Source organism: Camarhynchus parvulus, unplaced genomic scaffold (assembly GCF_901933205.1).
Source record: "Camarhynchus parvulus unplaced genomic scaffold, STF_HiC, whole genome shotgun sequence".
NCBI classification, from domain to species: Eukaryota; Metazoa; Chordata; class Aves; order Passeriformes; family Thraupidae; genus Camarhynchus; species Camarhynchus parvulus.
In genome coordinates this window covers 34,421-39,737 of record NW_022148336.1, presented here as the reverse complement: position 1 = coordinate 39,737, position 5,317 = coordinate 34,421, and the positions used below count along the sequence as shown (strand labels likewise).

Below are 5,317 nucleotides of genomic sequence, written 5' to 3'. Positions count from 1 at the left end.
CTCAGCTGATATGGGATGTGTCAGTGTCACACCTGTGTCATGGCCTTTACCTGCTCTGGTCCCTCTCACATGTGGGATTTTTGGGGTGCCATGGGCCTGGCAGCCACTTTGGGGCTGGGCCAGAGGCTGCAGTGGCTGCGGATGGGGCAGCAGCCATCCCACCTACACAGAACTTGCTCTGACCCCCCAATTCACACTGGAGATGTTTGGAACCATTCATCATTTCTCTGCTCTCCAACACTGAGGCAACAGACTCTGGCTACAGCTCTGAGCTCGTGCCCAAGACAACCACCCTGGCAATGGGGCTCTATGGAGCTGTTCTCAGGAACCCCCCAAGAATTGGGGAGGACCCCAAAACCACTTCCAAAATGTGGGATGCCCCAAAATCCCTGCAGTCAGGGCATTTGCAGAGCTTTCCTTACCAGTGCCTCTGTTGGTGCTGGGTCAAGTGAGACCCCCTGCGGAAGCTCTTCCCACACTCCTCACATAAGTAGGGCCGTACCCTAATGTGGGTCCTCCGGTGGTGGTTCAGGTTGGAGCGATCGCTGAAGCTGATCCCACATTTCTCACACCTGTAGGGCTGTTGCCCAGTGTGAGTGCGCATGTGGACTGTTAGGTGGGACTTCTGGTTGAAGCTCTTCTCACATTCCCAGCACTTGTAGCTGTCACATACTGGGGTTTCCACACACAGGTGGTTGTGAATCTTCCTGAAGCTCTTCCCACATTTCTCACACTTGTTTGGCTGTTCCCTGGTGTCAATGCACTGGTGGACATCCAAGTGGGTGCTCTGGCTGAAGCTCTTCCCACATTTGGGACATTTGTGGGGCCTCTCCCCAGTGTGGATCCTCTCGTGGCGGACCAGGTTGGATTTCCGGCTGAAGTTCTTCCCACATTCCTCACACACATGGGGCTGTTCCCCAGAGCAATTTATCTTGTGCTGGTTTAGTTTGGATGTCTCTCTGAAGCTCTTCCCACATTCAGAGCGCTTGCAAGGCTTTTCATTATCATGGATATTCTCATGATCAGTGGAGGTATTCCCTTCCCTACACTTGTAGGGCTTCTCCCCAGTATGGATCCTCTGGTGTTTCTTCAGGTTGGCGGCTGAAGCTCCTCTCACATTCCCCACACTTGTATGACTTCTCCCTGCTTCGATGGTGCTCAGTGACCACCAAGTCTGAGCTCTGGCTGAAGCTCTGTCCACCTTCCTGGCACAGGGTAGGTCTTTCCTCCTCAGAGCATCCTGGGCTGGGTTTGGAGCCCCTCCTCGTGTGGGATCTCTGGGGCTTTTCCTTCCCATTGGATTCCTGCACTGTGGAGTTGCTCAAAATGGCCTCTTCCACAAGGTCCTGCTGCAGGGATTTGTCCTCCCTGGTCTCCATCCTCTGCTCCTTGTCTGGGGGAGGAAGGACAAGGAGAGGATGGGATTTGCTCTGTGCCAGAGGGAAGGGGCAAGAGATACTCCCAATGTGTGGCCGGCGGGACAGTCTTGGCAGTGGGGTTGTCCTGCAGCCGGGGGCCATGCTGGGCTGGGAGATGGAGCAGGAGAGGGGGAAAGGAGCACTGACTTCCTCCTCACCTGCCAAGGAGTCCCAGGGCATCTTCCTCGCAGCCTCCTTCTCCATCTGGCCAAGCTTTGAGCATGAGAAATCCTGGGTTTTGGGGTAAACAAGGTGTGAGTGCCTTGGGTTGGGTGTTTCTCCTGCCCAAGTCCATCTCTAGAAGTCACCAGGTGTCTGGTGTCCATAAAACCTCCAATAATCAAGAGTGAATCCCAAAAAAGCCTTTCCCTTTCTAATCTCCTCACTTTGAGGTTCTGAGGCCCCCCTTCTTGGGGCTGCTGGGGGTCCTGTGGATTCTCCCACTTGGGGGTCCTGCTTTGGGATGCCTGGAGGGTTTTGCAGGTCCCACAAGTCCCTTCTCCCTTAATTCTGCTTTGGCTCCCAGGGGTCCCCCCACTCCAGGCACTTGAGGCTCACCCCTCTCTTGGCGACCCTTTCATCTCCTGGACCCTGCTCATCTCCAGGCTCCCCCACTCCTCCAGGCTGCCAGAGACGGATACCAAAGCCTCCAGCCTTACAAATATTGAAACAGCTCCATGCAGGGAGCCCTTGGAGTTCCTGAGGATTGGCAGAAGCCTTCCTCAAGATGTCCTGCCTTGGGTATTTTTGGTATGGCAAAAAAATCTCCTAAAGGTTGCTTGGTTTGTGCTAACACCAAGGTTTGAAAGATGTGTTGGCCAAGGAAGGCTGGAATCTAGGAATGGAGAATACAACCCCCTTCCCTCATAATTATTATAATTTTGAAATTAATGGATGGAAAAGGGATTTCCTTTACAAACCCCCCAGGGCAGCTGGTCCCCGTGCCCCCTCTGGAGAGCAACAGGAGCTATAGCCAGAACTTCAGGAGCAGCAAGCTGGAATGGTAGGGCAGGCTTACCCGGGGCAGCAAGAGAGAGGCAGCAGAAACTCCAGGGCCCTGCCCGAAGCTGTGGGGTGTCCAGGTGTTGGGTTACAGTCTGTCAAGAAGCTCTGAAGCAGTGGCAGAGAACAGTGGGGCTGGACAGGGAATCGTTCCCTGTGATTTCTCACCGGCAAGGGCTGGTCCTGGGGTCTGGACTTGTGCAGAGGAGGCAGCCCCTGGTGGGGAACGGGGTGTTCCCACTCCTGGCACAGCATGCACCGGCTCTGGGCTCCCAAGCAGCAGAGAAGCAGAGAAGCAAGCCAGCAAGCCCGGTCACAGTGCCAAAGGAAAAGAAACAAAAAGAAACAGACAGAACCCACAGAAGCAGCAGGATCTCCGGTCAGAAACACCAGCAGTGTGGCCACTCCAACAGCTGGCTGGGAAGGAAAGGAGCTGCCCCACACCCTGCCCCAAACTCTCTCTGGAAACCCCAACCTGGCTCCCACTCACTGCAATACTCCCGGAGCAGCAACCATCCCGGACAAAAACCAAAACAATGAACCCCAAAAACTATACGTGATAAAAAAACCATCCCCTAGACACTGTTACAGGTAGATAATGAGATGATTGGCTCTTGCAGTTAAGGGATGACTATTGTGTGAATATTAAGAAAAGCTTTAGTGATGTATAGTTATGTTATTCTAGTTTAGATGTCCTCTGTTCTCTTCCCTTTTCCCCCCTCTGTATTGCTGTCTAAGACAGGTAGAAAGAAGGCGTGCACATCTCCCTTGCATGGGGCAGTTGGGAATGAAAAAGCTTGTAGCTTAGGCGTTGTGGCATGGCAACACCTGACCTCCAATCAAGTTACAAGAAAGAGTCTCCACCAATAAATGGGGCAGTTGGGAATGAAAAAGCTTGTAGCTCTGAAGCCCCGGAGATTTGCACTTCCCACCTGTAGCACGAGGATGGGAGGCCGCCCCCGAGCCTGCCCTGAAGGCAACGCAGCAGCAGCCAGGGCTCCACAGCGGGCCAAGCCCCTGTGCCTGCCCACACATCCTCTGCTGGAATCCTCTGCAATCCTGGCCACCCTCCTCTGCCATCTCCAGCCAGAGATGGTAGCACAATCCTTACTGTCGCTGTTTTCTTTATGTTAAATTGTTTCTGTGCCTTTGGTCGCCACAGGTGGTGGGGAAGACAATGTGAGAATTTGACTAAATAATTAGATTACACTATTAGAATATTTTCCTTAATAGTTTGTATTGTCAGTCACGGTTGGGCCGGATGTGGGAGAATCAATTTGCAGCCTAAGGAGAAGAAGTAGCAAAAGTTCTTAACCTTAGCAATTGTTGGGTCAGGAGGGGCACGAGGACCTGAAAGCTGGCCATGGGTGGCCAGCCAAGCCGAACTTAAATGGTGGGTCAGCATCCCGAGTGAGGTCCATAACGGAATGGGATTTTGGGATGAGGAAGGAACTCCATGGCAACTTCATTGTTCTGAAAGAGGTATTTATTGCCTAAAAAGGACGGGGCATTTATTCACAAATGCAGGAAAAAACATTTGTGAATAAACCTTACCTTTGGGTTTAGACTGTTGGACCCCCAATTGCCCTTCTTATGATTGTTGCAAATATTGAGGCAGATGGAATGAAATCCAGTCAGATGAGAAATGGAACATTTCAACATCAGATGGTATTATATTATCTATTAGCATAAAAAGGAGGAGTTTGTGGAAAATTAAACAACTCAAGTACAGAGAATTATGTCATTGGGTCAAAGAAGACCCAGGAAGAAAAGATTAAATCAATGGTATTTAAAGTTTGTAAAGGTAATTACTAAGAAAATAAAAGAGGAAGGATTGAAAGAAATAAGATGAATGTGTCTTTACAAACAGACCGTGTGAATCTGCTTGGGGATAGGGCCATGAACTCAGAGATAGGGAAGTAACAAAATAAGCTATTAGCTCTAGAGAATGTTACTGATCAACACAGATTGTTGCTCAGCCAAGGCCCTGTTAAATTACTGAACCTAGAGCATGAGAACAAAGACTTAGTCAAATAATGAGTAGGTTTTTCTTTCTTTTATATAATGAAAGGGGGTGCATACGGGGGGGAAAATGCATAGAGCAGGCGATTCGGTAAGTCTGTACCTTCTGATTACCTCAGCCGTGGGAAAAAGGAAGAGGGTGATGCAGCAGGGGCTTGAAGATAAAAGAGAGGCTGCATCCTTCAACCATCTGAGAGACCCCACGGGAAATGCCCCATGGCCTCTCCCTTTATTCGAATAAAGTTACAGGACTCCTCTGTCTCCTTTTTGGACATAAACCTCTGACATCGTGGATTAATTCCACACACACTCACCCACCCCGCGTTTTCCCCCTCATCACCTCCCTGGTGCTGCGCTGCCGCACGCCAGCACTGAGGCCTGCCGCGGAGAACGGAGAGCGGCGCCTGCCGCCGTGTCCCACAATGCCCCGCGCCGCCGCCGCTCCCGACAGCCCCCGCGCCGCCCTCAGCCGCCGCCGCCGCCGCTCCGGTGGGTCCCGTTTGCGGGGCGGGGGGAATCTCGTCGGGACCGGGATCACCGGAAAGGCCCTGGCATCCGCTGGGCTCCGCCGGGACCTCTCTGAGCCGCGGCGTTGCCTGCAGGTCCCGGACCCCCCGCGGCGAGCAGAGGAAATGGTTAGGGACACCCCCCCCCTACCCCCGCGGGGGAATGGAAGCGGCAGGGCCCAGAGGCCGCTCCTCCCCCATTCCCCAGTGCCTCCCAATAACCTTCCAATGCACCTTCCCTAGTCCATCCCAGTGCCGTCTTGTTATAAATAAGAAGCTTGACTAGGCCAATATTCAAGCAGCAATCAATTTATTATTTAATATGGTAAAGTATGAGCAATACAGCGCTGGGTACAGTGGGGGAAGTTT

At 52.2% G+C, this 5,317-nt stretch overlaps 1 long non-coding RNA gene across 1 annotated transcript; it reads right to left on the bottom strand.

Annotated features, from left to right (window-relative positions):
* Positions 1-1,046: 1,046 nt before the first annotated feature.
* LOC115916567 lies at positions 1,047-4,851 on the bottom strand. The gene is made up of 3 exons (XR_004061611.1): positions 2,437-4,851; positions 1,577-1,649; positions 1,047-1,393 (listed from the first exon to the last, which is right to left on the bottom strand). It is a non-coding gene; the product is annotated as an uncharacterized LOC115916567 (long non-coding RNA).
* Between the last annotated feature and the right edge of the window lie 466 nt (positions 4,852-5,317).